Genomic DNA, 14429 nt, shown 5'->3' on the forward strand with positions numbered 1-14429 from the left:
CGCCTCTCCGCCTACTTGTGATCTCTGTCTGTCAAATAAATAAATAAATAAAATCTTAAAAAAAAAAGATTGAAGGGATGAATGTAGCAAAATAATCTATTCTGTAGACATTTAGAGTACTCCCCCGAATATTCCTCTGGTTACCCTGCCAAGGCTACCCTAGTCAAAGAAAACTTTCAGTAACTTTTTAAGAATCAAGCAAAAAATAGAGGTGAGTGGAACTCCTATTGCTGAACTTTGGGTGTAAGCCTGCTTGGAACAGGACTCCTACAACGCCAAATAATAATCTGGAAGGCTGTGGTCCAAGGCCATTTTTGCTGGCTATAAGCGTGGTCAACAGAACCAGAGGGAGCACACAGCTCTTCTTAAAATCGAAGGTGTATATGCTCGAGATGGAACAGAACTCTATTTAGGCAAGAGATGTGCTTATGTGTACAAAGGAAAGAACAACACAGTGACTCTTGGCAGCAAACCAGAGTAATCTGGGGAAAAGTAACTCATGCTCATGGAAACAGTGTCATGGTTTGTGCCAAATTTGAAGCAACCTTCCTGCTAAAGTCATTGGCCATAGAACCCATGTGATACTGTACCCCTCAAGGATTTAAATTTAATGAAAAGTAAATAAGCAAAGGTGTAGATTTGTTCTCTCGTAAAAAAAAAAAAACAAGCGAAAAAAATTCTTATTATAGATGTTATGCTTGACTTAGTAAGATAGATGTTTGATATTTTCTCTCATATTATACTATCAGTCTCTGTATCAGAAATTGAACATTTTAAATCCACAGTCTCCAGTGTTTGTTTGTTTTTTTTTACCTACCCATGGCATTAACATGTTACAAACCAAGAGGTATAATAGAAGGGAAGAAATTAGGGGTGTGGGGGATCCTCCCCAAAACTTTCATGACTAGCTGCTTAAGAAATCCTGAATGCTGTGTATTCCATTTCAAGTTTCTGTCATAGAGCCATAGTATGGGCAGTTGTCTGGCTCTATTTTTTTTTGTTTCTGTTTTTTACATATGACTCTAAATTTGTGTGTTTTTATTTGGATTTCTCATTATTCCTTTTTTTTTTCATTTAAAAATTTATTTATTTATTTTTATTACATTCAGTCTTTATTCTTAATATACAGTTTCCTTTAGTGCCTATGCCGTGTCATCCAGGCCGATAAGGCAAAATTACTCAGATCGCTTTGGTCAAATAGGCATTTGAAGCAAAGTAAGCCAAACATCTCTGATAGTTATTTCTGTTAATCTGCCATGGTCCTTTTTGGAGCAACCAGGGGCCCCACCTATTGTTATGACCTAAGAAGGATTAGGAGTTCATTTCAACCTTTGATTCTGCTCATCCCTTTGCCTGAAGAAAGTTCGAGGGCTGTGTTGTTTGTTTGTTTGTCCTTTATCTCCAAAACAAAATAGTAAGCTTCAGACTTTAGCTCTTCTCCCCTTAAATTATGTATTTTCCCCACTGATTCTGTTGCTACTCTTCCTCTGTTCAGGGTCTACTCTCCTTTTCTAAAATTTTTATTTTACTCAGGAAGTTTTTCTTGGGCTAATAGCTTCTCGTGGGTAAATCAGCTAAAGTTTAGGTGTTCTAGTACCAGTATAGTCAGGGAGATCCAGGAAGCCTGCATAATAACTTGTTTCCAAGCAACAAATATGTGACCTTTGATTAGCTGGTGTTGGTTTGTCAGATTTGCAATACACCATACCCAAAGCTATGGGTTTAACAAATCCTAGGATCTTAGGTGATATCAATACATACAGTCTTTCAGAAAAGATAAATTCTCTATCTTTTCTGCTGTTGATTATTTCTTTCTTGAACTATGGCAAGCCAGGCTCCAAAAGTAATCATCCCAATTCTTTGCTTACCCTTTTAATGGATTTCAGTATTCTGTGTTCAAAATATGGATAATTAATTTTATTTCACAATATTCCATAGTTTGGGTTTTTTTTTTCCCCCCTGCAACTTCCTGTGGCTAAATAGACTTTGACAGATAGAGGTAAATAATCAAGTTTATTTCTTATATCCATAGGAATCCACTGCTTATTGCTCCTGAATTAGTTACCTATCAAGGTACTCAACATTATTCCCAGCAAAAGCACCTATTCTGGATATCTGCTCACAGTGTTATTTACTTTTAACTTTTTTATGATGTACATGGCTTAAAAACAATTATATCTGAGGATCTGAAAGCCTAAACTATTAGTAGAACCAATGGGACTCTTCATAGAAGCGTTGAAGAGCAAGATTTTTTTCTGTAGGCAGAGTGATGGCTCCTAGACCTGGCAGTTGGGGGGTGGGGGGGGTGCAGATTAAGTACACACATGCTGGTTCCACACACAAAAATTCTTGTTATACTGGCATAAGGGGTGGCTTAATTAAGCATCTCTACAGCTAGAAAGCTACATGAGCGATTATTTTGTAAACTCAGATTGAGATCCTTCTCCAGTCTAAAGATTAATCACATTGTGATTGAGAGCAGAGCTTCAGAGTCTAACAGACCTGTACTGAATTATGGCTCCATCATTTTCCTCTTGGTATCTTCAGTATTTCTTTTTTCACAACCTCCTATTCTCCACCTATAACAAATAGTTCAGACTAACTGAACACTAGTGTGCTAAATGCTTTAGATTTGTTCATTCGTTCAATCCTCACACTAACTCTTTGAGAGATTATTATCCTCATTTAGCAGATAAGGATACAGAGGCTCAGAAAGATTGGAGAATTTGTTTCAAATCCAACAGCTAGAAAGTAGCAGAATGGCCTATTGAATATGAGTTCAGGAAATTTGTTTTTACTAATGTAAATCTTACTTTGTTTCCAAAGAAAGGATAAGGTTGTTTACAAATGTACATACAACAAAAAGATAAAATCTGTTTGCGGAGGTGAGGAAATTGAGGCACAGAGAAAGAATGGGTAGGAAAATAAGGTCATAATGTGATTTTATTTTCTCTTATCTGTCCTGTGAAATTCTCTACACTTGCTATAAACGTGCCATAAATGTCACTGAAGAGAGCAGCAAAGCTATTCAGTTATTGCTAGTACAGGGACTAGAGGGAAATTTTTCACGGTTTCTCAGATAGTCATGTAATGAAGGTCCTCTGGGATACAGTAATGAACTCTTTCCTCAACGTCTTTACAATAAACTCACAAAATGTATCATGCACATCTTTTAAATAATGTTTTCTAATATAGACTGGGAGCATCACACTCCAATATAATTCAGTAAGACTAATTTCACAGGAAAGCAAAATAATCCTGTTTGTGTGCAACCACCTGCTGATTTATACTAACTGGAGGGTAAGTCTTAATGGTATTTAAGGCAGCCTTTCCCACAATATTCTATTTAAAAAAAAAAAAAAAAACTATAAAAGGAATCATTTCTTCACTTCTCTGATATCCTCTTTATTTGTTCATTTGTTTGCTTTTCCTTTTATTTGTAGCTCTCTTTACTTGTAGGTTTCTCCCAGATCCTCTCCTCTTCACACTTTGATCTGTCCTTAGGCATAACTACTCATGACTTCAGTTATCATACAGACAGTGTCAAATAAAAGATTGCACCAGGCAAGGAAGACTTTAGTAAAGGCTCTTAACAATAGTGGACAAAATAGAGGCCAGAACAAAATGTAAATACCACTGAAACAAAGATCAGAAAGGCTCTTAAGCCCTAAAGTACTGAGGATGTAGGGGAAGTTATAGGCCGTATGTGTTTGCTAATTGGCTTTATCCGATGGGAAAATAAACTTCTCATATCTTTATAAGGAGAGATAGTTTTGCATCTTGGCCCCACTAAAGTTAGGCTCCTACTCTCCCACAAAAACTGGGGGAGGGGGTACTGTCTCCTTTGATGTTTACTTATACTTCCAGCAGATGGTTCTCAGGTCCCTAAAGAAAAACATTCTGGGTTGTAAGGCTGTCAGTTCTTTGTTTTGTTTTGTTTTAAGATTTACATCTCAAATGTGCAGAAGACTTATAATTATGTTTAAGTAAATACTCAAAAAAGGTATGTAAGGAATCATGAGTTAGGAAGAGGTCTATCATTTTAGTCAAGCTAAGGGGAATGGAATGTTAAGGCCATTTTGGTCAGCAGGTTGCTCACAGGTGTATATTTTCTTAAATTTCTCTGACATTTAAGTCCCGTATATTTAAACTCCTATATTTACTTCCCCCACCATGTGGATGGCCCATAATAGAACCCTCAAATTCATGATCATCCTCACACAAAATAGGCCTTACTCTGTGTTCCCATTCTCAATAAAGGACATCAACAGTCATTCAGGTGTGCAAGCCAGAAGTCACAGAATCTTCCTTAGCATCTCCCTCACCTCCCATATTCAGATCAACACCATGTTCACATACCCATACAATCAAAGAGACATTATAGCCATACACTATTTAATTTTTTCAAAGTTAAAATTATGGGGTATAAAAAAACTTACGAGGCATATACTATATGGGCTAGATTATTAGCATCTCAGTTTGCCATTTTTGTTGTAAAATGAACAGAAATGTTCTGTTAGAAAATGCTAACTCCATGACTGGCTACTATCTCAGCCAGTGTGCACACTGAATTACAGTCTTCCAACTAGGCACATATCCTAATTAGGCTCTTCAGTTTCCGTAAGAGACTGTTAACTCTATCTCCATATCTGCATTTGAGTCTGGAACATTATAGTGCTGGATTTTATCAGATTGATGGATCAAAAGCAACCAGCAAGAAGTTGTTTTTTTTGTTTGTTTTGTTTTTAAAGAAGGACAATCTTTTTTTTTTTTTTTAAGATTTTATTTATTTATTAGAGAGAGAGAGTAAGAGAGGGAACACAGCAGCGGGAGTGGGAGAGGGAGAAGCAGGCTTCCCGCTGAGCAGGGAGCTCCACGTGGGGCTCTATCCCAGGACCCTGGGATCATGACCCGAGACGAAGGAGACGCTTAATGACTGAGCCACTCAGGCGCCCCCAGCAAGAAGTTTTTTATGAAAATTGATAGTAGATATCACTGGCCACCAATTCCTCTGTGTTTGAATTTTATTTTTCTAACTGCCTTTTCTAAAAGGCATTTTTCTATGCCTTTGCTGAAGAGAGATGTCATAAAATATTTAGCTGTGAAGGATAAGGTTATATTTACCTTGTTAAGAATGAGTAAGCTGTATATGATATCACATCATACTTTTTTTTCTTTTTATAAGGATATGAGAAATATTTCCTCCAATTCAGTGTCAGAAATATTTGGGTTCCCACTGAACAGCTAGTTTAATATTCACTTTAGTTACTCTGGCAATTTTGTAATTGTATGACTGACTCTTTTCCTTTGCCCAAAAAACTCGAAGATGAACTAGCAGCCCTGTTTAGCAAAATACAACACCTTTCTGGAATTGTTTTGTGTATTCACCTCATTCCTGAAGTATCAGTGTATTTATATGGCTACATGTGACCAAAAACCAAAATAAGAGATTCTTTTTTTTTTTTTTTCTATTATTTTGAAGTCAGGAAGTTTGTGGTTGCTAGTACTTCTTTTATAGTCCAAGGAATTCAGGGTCAAGGTCTCTAAAAATGTCTTGGTATTTCCTTCATGGTCTCAAGATGATTATTACAGCTGTAGGAATCATGCCTTTGACAGCAAAGGAAAAGAAGAAAGAACCAGAAGAAAAATCGTTGGTCCTGATAACAGGTGATTTTTGCTATTATTTCATATCAAACATTCTCAAAACTTAGTAACTTAAAATAATTTAGTGTTATCATAGACGGTTCTGTGTACTAAGTAGGCTCAACCGGCTGTTCTTACTTGGGATCTCTCATGTTTGCTGCTAAATTGTGGCTGCAGTTGGAGGCATGTTAGGCTTACTGGGCTCAGTATCCAAGGTGACACATTCCCATGGCTTAGCTGATGCTGGCTGTTATCTGGGAGCTCAGCTGAAATGCTTACACATGGCTTTGGCTTTCATAGCATGGCAGCTGCGTTCTGAGATAGTGTCTCAGGAGTAAGTGTTAAAATGAAGGCAGCAAAACTTTTTATGACCTGGTCTCTGATGTTTGAGAATATTGCTTCTAGTCCCGTTCTGTTAGTCAAGAAAATAAGATGTACTTGGAACAAGGAAAGGAAATTCGAACCTAGCTTGTCATGCGAGAAACAGCATAGGCATGGAGACAAGGAATCAATGGTGGCCAGTTTTATAGAGTATCCACCATGATCTGCTCTCTGGCTACCAATATTCATGTCCCTTCCACATGCAAAGTAGACTAATTTCCAAATTATGGCATTATGACTTTGGTTTAAAGTCCGGGATTCATCATTTAAATCGGGTTCAAGGGGAGATAAGGGTCCCACTTTCTCAGATGCAGTTTCTCAAGCATGATTTCTCTCTAATGAAACATTTTGAGCTAGAGCGGTAAATTATCTGCCCACTAAGCTCAGTAAGTTATCTGTTCAACACACTCAGTATTAGAGTGGTGATACACATATATGAAATTGGCAAAAAATATTTCCCAGCTTTAAAAAGAGATGGGTTCTGACAGGAGAACACATAACAGTTGCTTACCACAGGAAGTCTGAAGTCTGCCTGAGCACACAACACCACTTCCTTATGTGGGGGCCAAGTCCTGCTCCCTGGTTGGGCCTCTAGGTTTCTGGTGCTGCATTCTAAGACTTTCCCTCTTCTCCTTTAGAATTAGCCTATGTTTGCTATTGAGTAGCTTTCTCAGCCTGCTTTCTGCCTTTAAAACGTTGGAGCCCCCTTTTTTGTTTTGAACTATCCCTGTCACTTTTAGTCCAGTGGACTAAAAGTGGTTCAGTACACTAGGATAAAAAAAAAAAAAAATCCAACTTTTTGCCAAAAAGTCTTCTCTTTACTCTGGGCTAAGTCTTGCTGGTGTGGGATCATACCTTTAAGATTCTTAGGAGCCCTAATTTCTAGTTAAGAAAGTCTGTAAGACACTCAGTGATATTCATAGAAGCCTTTTTTTCTGGTTGAAGGCTTATCATAAATACTTCTAGGGTGTCAGGAAAGGATGCTCCAAATGCACCACTGAAGTGAACTTTACCCTCTTATTATGTGTTATCAGAATATTCTGAGTTTGAGTTTTGTCCTGATGCCATTTCTTATTTTGAGAAACTTTTTGCAGACTGCAAAGATTGGAGATGATAAACACTTCTATTTTTGAGCCAAATAAGTCCTAACTCTTTTGTTTGTCCTCTAAATTCTTCTATAAAACACTGAATATTGCCTTTTTTAGCTCATTCTTTCTTTATCTAGATCTTATCCTCTGCATCTAACAGAAACCAATTGACAAATTCAGCATGTGCCTGCAAATTTTCTTAGCCTATCTATTCATTAGGATAGGTTTCTATTTTCTACATAACTATAGCATGCTATCACTAAACTGTGTGCCACTAAAAGGTTTCCTATTACCTAGTTTCAGAAGTTCTGAATATCGTTTCTATAACCTGTCAGTCAAATCAGTCACTAAGGCCATCTCAGGTTGATGGAAAGGGGAACTAAACCTCTGCCTATTGACTTGTGAAGAAGCATGCATGGAAAGCAACCGAAAGGATTTATGGTGGTCAACTTTGAAAATTATCTACCACATCAGGAAAGTAAAATTTTCCAGAAATCCTTAGCGTTCTTCTCTCGTTGGCCAGAATTGTTTCATAGTTTGGTAAAAGAACAGTATAGAAACTAGAAAATGTGGGCTTTTTCTTTTCTGTTCTTAAAATTCCCATTTGGGAATAGAGGATTAAGAAAATGCAGAGAAGTGACGTTCATAGCTATTTTAAAATCCTGTTGATCAGGTACAGCAAGGACTTCCTGAAGCAGTAATAGAGTAAGTTCTGGGTCAGTCAATCTTTTACTCTCTCATTCCACTTTTATGGTCTCTGGCTCTGCCCTCTGAGATGCTACACAGATCTCATAATTGAGGCTCTTATATATTTTAAAAAGTAATTGCATGTGATGGTGTGTTGGGGGATCCTGGGAATAATTTCCTACCTTTTTAGTGGAACAGAGATAGTTGCAAGAATTTACAGCCCAGACTGGATGTTTGGTCACCATACAGTTCTGTCACAACATCAGTAGATTACATCAGTCTAATCATCTAATCACCATCCTGTAGGTACAACTATAGCTAAAAATATTATCTAGTCAAGGTTTTTAACCTTGGATATTGTCTTTATTGACTGGCCATTACATTCTACCCACTCTCCCTGTTTTAGCTTAATGGTTATTGCTTTGGTGTAATTTAAAGTCATATATATTTGGGGGAAGGCTAAAAACCCTTTATTTCATTTTTGCTTTCATACTGGCTGCATTTGCCTGACTGTCTACCAGTTTTATCTCTTACTAAGATTGCTGCTTTGCTACTCTTTCAGTGGCTTCAATTTAGGATGTAAAACATGTTTTTATTTTTTAGCCTTCTAAAGCTTCAAATTATAGGATTCTCTGGCAATACAGATGTCAAACTATAAGAAGAGAGCCATTCTCTTGCAAAGGGGCATTTCCTCCTATCTTTGCTTCCAAGTTGTATCTATTTACCTTTCACCTGGGTTCATCTAGCTCTTTTAGAATTTTCCTAAAGTTGGCAGTTGAGCCAGTACTAGCCAACATTCTGATCAGTCCGACATTCTGATCAGATCAGAGTCTGAACACTCTCTCCAACAGTACACATTCAGTCAGTGTATAGTTTGCTTTCAAAGTTCATCACATGACTATTTAACCAAATATTTCCCATTGTGTGTAAAGCATGACCAATTTTCTAAAGTCAGGTATCTAAGACCTGGATTTTCATCTTTGTCATTAAATCAGTTCCACATTTTATTTTCTGTTACTTATAGCAACCTATTTCTAGTAACACTTACCGAACTCATGGAAGTACTTCTGTGCAAGCACAACACATTTTAAATAGTTTAATTAGTAATAGTTCATAAAATCCCCAGAAGGGCCAGAGAAAAACTGTTCAACCTAAGACACTAAGAACTAGACAACAAACTGTGATAGCTGCCCCAGAAAAACATACCTCTGTGATTCTACATGCCATGAGATCAAATCCCCCTGCCCAAAGATTGACTGAGTGGGTTCCCATGTATTGCCACACTTCTGTTTGATATGGCAAAGCAATCTGTGGATTGCAGTTTTTAGCTATATAGTCTGTTGTACAGAAAGGCAAGCTAAAAGCTATATAAGAATGGGTATGGAATAAGCAGATTTGTAGAATCCGTATTTTTCCTTCCCTGTTGAGAGCAACATATCAAAGTGACCCATACAACATAAAAGGTTCAGCACTCAGACTTAAGTGGCATCCACACTCCACTAGTGTGGTTATAGGTATTACTTAATTTTTATATACCTTAGTATGCCTATGCTGAAAAACAGATAAGTTCGGTGTGGTGACTCTCCAGGATAGTGCAAATAGTTGTTAGCATAGTGTCTACATGAAACCATTTCTCACTAAGTAATAGTTATTGCTATTATATATTAGTTCCACTTTGAAGCAACCTCCTACCTTAGTTTTTTTCTCAATTCGGAATCTTTGCTATATGTACTTTCAAAAGGTAATTTAAAGTTTTGAAGTCTAGTTTTAGAATAAAGTTTAGCTTTAATAAATATAAATAATTTTGAGTATTAAATTATTGAAAAGTTTGCATGAAAATCTAAGACTTAGAAAGTATCTTGGGATTTTTCAGGGAGAGTTATAAAGGCCTTCTGTAAAAAGTTTAATACCTCACATTTCTCTTTAAATTATGGATAATGTTAATGAGTCTTAATATTTAGTCACTATTCCAGAAAATACTTTAAAGAAGCACATACTATCTGCTAATCACTTTGCCCAAGGGTGAAAAGACTGACAAGATCTTCACTGAACAGTTTATATTCTAGTAATGGAGACAGATAATAAACTAGTACACAAGGATAGGTAAAATGATTACTGATCATGATAAGTAATCAGAAGGAAGTATGTAGTTGCTGTGTTAGGAAAGTATTGGTAGGAGTAGGATAAGCCACTTAACATAGAATTCAAGAAATGAGAGGGTACATTTAAACTGAGACCTTGAGGAATGGAAAGAGACTTATGTGTGAAAAAACAGTGGGAACGCATTCCAAGGAATCACAATCTCAGAGTTCCTTAAATCAAAACTAATTTGAGCCATTTGAAAAACTGAGAGAAGACCAGGACGCCCAGGGTTTAGCGATCTAGTGGGAGAGACTAGTACAAAGTTGGAAAGCCAGCATGGACGAGATTATGCAGTTACAAAGGCCTGGCCAGAAATTTGAGTTTTATTATTACTGAAATATAAATGAGAAGCTGTGGAAAGGATTAAAATAGGAAGTGATTTAATCTAATTTGTGTTTAAATTTGTGTTTAAAAAGATCCCTTTGGCTGTTATATAGAGAACACGCTGGAGTGAGTTCAAAGAAAATTAGAGAAACTAGTTAAGAGGATCTTGAAATAAATAGTGTGCAGGACTAGGGTGGTAAGAGATTAAATGGAGCCAAGTAGGTGGTATGTAATACAGTTTAGACACACAACAAACCAACTGGAGCATTGATGGTTTGGGTGGGGCAGATTAAGAAAATGACTTCCCTGTTTTCTTCAGTAATCTGGTCAATTGTAGTATTCTAACTGAGATACAGTAGATTAGCAAAAGATTATGTTTGAGGTAAGTACTTTGTGGATGAGCAATAAATCAAGATTTTCATTTAAGATTTCAGTGAAATAGCAAGTTAAGGGTATCAACTAGAAAGTTGCACTGGTATCTAAATCTGCCTCTTGGGGCACCTGGCGAGTTTAGTCAGTAGAGCAATGTAACTCTCGCTCTTATGAGTTCAAGACACACATTGAGTATAGAGATTACTTAAAAATAAAATCTTTTTTTTTAAATATTTTATTTATTTATTTGACACAGAGAGAGAGAGAGAGAGCGATCACAAGTAGGCAGAGTAGCAGGCAGAGAGAGGGGGAAGCAGGCTCCCTGCTGAGCAGAGAGCCTGATGCGGGGCTTGATTCCAGGACCCTGAGATCATGACCTGAGCTGAAGGCAGACACTTAACTCACTGAACCACCCGGGCGCCCTTAAAAATAAAATCTTAAAAAAAAAAATAAATTATGGCTCTTGGATTGATATAAAAATATTGTGTATTGTCAATGTAAGACAATATTTAGCAAGGGGTAAAAAATGAAATCACCTGGGTAAATTGTATAGATTTAGGGAGAATGCATATATGTTCACTGTCTGAGAAACCTCAGTATACAGAATTTGTAAAGAATTCTCATTTATGTTTGTTCTCAACTCATTTTATAGGTTATGGAAAATGTATATGCATGTCTTTATGAGTAATTATTTGATTTTGAAAAAAAAAAGTCATGGGAATGGATGGGGACCCTGGTCACATAGGGAGGACCTGTAGATTTAGAAGAGAAGAGGGCCTCACTGAGCTCTGAGAAACTTCAACTTTTAAAGGTTTAGTGATGATGGATATGCAAAAGAATTTTAAAAAAAGAACTACCACAGAAATTGGAGGAAAGTCATGTGTACTAACACCATGATTGAGAGGGAAATGGAAAATGTTTTGGGAAAGATGGAGTGGTCAACTCTTTCAGATAGCTCAGGAAGTTTTAATAACATGAAATAAAAGTATATATTGAGCTCAGAAACATGAATTTCTTGTTGACCTTATTATTACTAGTTAAATGGTGGACACTTAACCCAGAAAAAGTGAGTTTAAAACTGAATTTGAGATCAAGTTGGAGCAATACAGAAAACACTTAATTTTTTCTTATAGAGAACATGAGTGAAGAAACAGGACTTAAAGAATCTCAGTTCTTTAGAGAGCAAAGATGCTGAACACAAAATTTTCTTCAAATGTAACGAGAGAGAAGGAGAAGTTGGATGCAGATACTAAGAGGATTGAAAAATCAGTAAAAAAAAAATGAGCGATTTTATATTTTTATATTTAAAATTTAAAATTTAAAATTAAATTTAAAATTTATATAATTTTATATTTTGCTTTTGATAAGATAATCAGTAAGAATAGAGCTAAGAAAATGTTTGAAAGGGACTGGTAGGTATTGAGCTAATTATATGATAGCTGGGTAGATCCAGGTTTAGGTTTGCCAAGTGATTGCAAAAGGAAGATTGGAAGGTAAGGTATTTGGGAGTATTTGCAGAGATCTGAAAACATGAGTCTTGATGGACTTTGAGAAAGTGAAGAGATCAGTGGGTTGCTGATCTTTAAGAAATCAGAGTATTGCAGAAATTATGGGAATATTAAAAGTAAGCTTTCCAGTTGGAAAATAGCCTGGTATTGTAAAATATTTGAAATTATGATTATGAGGGTGGTAGAATTTCTGGGATTAATTCTAGCTAATCATTTAACATTTATCTTTTTTTGTTGTTGTTCTTATTTTTTTGTTGCTGTTTATTTATTTTTATTTTATTTTATTTTTTCAGTGTTCCAAGATTCATTGTTTCTACACCATACCCAGTGCTCCACGCAATACGTGCTCTGCTTAATACCCACCACCAGGCTAAGCCATCCTCCCACCCCCTCCCTTCTAAAACCTTCAGTTTGTTTCTCAGAGTCCATAGTCTCTCATGCTTCTTCTCCCCCTCCAATTTACCCCAATTCACTTTTCCTTTCCTTCTCCTAATGTCCTCCATGTTATTCCTTATGCTCCACAAGTAAGTGAAACCATATAATTGACTTTCTCTGCTTGACTTATTTCACACAACATAATATCCTCCAGTCCTATCTGTGTTGATATAGAAGTTGGGTATATTCATCCTTTCTGATGGAGGCATAATATTCCATGGTATATAGGGACCATATCTTCTTTATCCACTCATCTGTTGAAGGGCATCATGGCTCCTTCCACAGTTTGGCAATTGTGGCCATTGCTGCTATGAACATTGGGGTACAGATGGCCCTTCTTTTCACTACATCTGTATCTTTGGGGTAAATACCCAGTAGTGCAATTGCAGGATCATAGGGTAGCTCTGTGTTTAATTTTTTGAGGAATCTCCACCATGTTTTCCAAAGTGGCTGCACCAACTTGCATTCCCACCAACAGTGTAAGAGGGTTCCCCTTTCTCCACATCCTCTCTAACACTTGTTGTTTCCTGCCCTGATAATTTTGGCCATTCTGACTGGTGTAAGGTGGTATCCCAGTGAGGTTTTGATTTGAATTTCCCTGATGGCTAATGGTGATAAACATTTTTTTCATATGTCTATTAGCCATTTATATGTCTTCTTTGGAGAAGTGTCTGTTTATGTTTTCTGCCCATTTCTCGACATGATTACCTGTTTTTTGGGTGTTGAGTTTGAGGAGTTCTGTATAGAATTTAGATATCAACCTCTTGTCTGTAGTAGCATTTGCAAATATCTTCTCCCATTCCTCGGGTTGCTTCTTTGTTTTGTTGACTGTTTCCTTTGCTGTGCAGAAGCTTTTGATCTTGGTGAAGTCCCAAAAGTTCATTTTCACTTTTGTTTCCTTTGCCCTTTGAGATGTGTCTTTTTTTTTTTTTAAGATTTTATTTATTTATTTGACAGACAGAGATCACAAGTAGGCAGAGAGGCAGGCAGAGAGAGAGAGAGGGAAGAAGGCTCCCTGCTGAGCAGAGAGCCCAATGTGGGGCTCGATCCAAGGACCCTGGGATCATGACCTGAGCCGAAGGCAGAGGCTTTAACCCACTGAGCCACCTAGGAGCCCCACCTTTGGAGACGTGTCCACAGAAACTTCTGTGTCCGATGTCAAAGTGGTTACTGCCTATGTTCTCCTCTAGGATTTTGATAGATTCCTGCCTCACGTTGAGGTCTTTCATCCATTTTGAGTTTCTCTTTGTGTACAGTGTACGAGAATGGTCAAGCTTCATTCTTCTATACATAGCTGTCCAATTTTCCCAGCACCATTAATTGAAGAGACCGTCTTTTTTCCCTGCATATTTTTTCCTGCTTTGTCGAAGATTATTTGACCACAGAGTTGAGGATTCATATCTGGACTCTCTACTCTTTCCCATTGGTCTATGTGTCTGTTTTTGTGCCAGTAACATGCTGTCTTGGTGATCACAGCTTTGTAATAAAGCTTGAAATCAGGCAACGTGATGCCCCAGCTTTGTTTTTCTTTTTCAATATTTCCTTAGTGATTTGAGGTCTTCTCTGGTTTCATACAAATTTTAGGATTGTTTGTTCCAGCACTTTGAAAGATGCCAGTGGAATTTTGATCAGGATGGCATTGAAAGTATAGATTGCTCTGGGCAGTATAGACATTTTAACAATGTTTATACTTCTGACCCATGACCATGGAATGCTTTTCCATATTTTTGTGTCTTCTTCAATTTCTTTCATAAGTGTTCTGTAGTTCCTCGAGTACAGATCTTTTCCCCTCTTTGGTTAGGTTTATTCCCAGGTATCTTATGGTTCTTGGCACTATAGTAAATGGAAT

The 14429-nt window shown here is 36.9% G+C and overlaps 1 pseudogene; it reads left to right on the top strand.

Annotated features, from left to right (window-relative positions):
- The first annotated feature begins 286 nt into the window (after positions 1 to 286).
- On the top strand, positions 287 to 3435 carry LOC125101196 (60S ribosomal protein L35a-like; annotated as a pseudogene).
- Positions 3436 to 14429: the final 10994 nt, after the last annotated feature.

The sequence above is a fragment of the Lutra lutra genome, chromosome 5 (genome assembly GCF_902655055.1).
Source record: "Lutra lutra chromosome 5, mLutLut1.2, whole genome shotgun sequence".
NCBI lineage: Eukaryota > Metazoa > Chordata > Mammalia > Carnivora > Mustelidae > Lutra > Lutra lutra.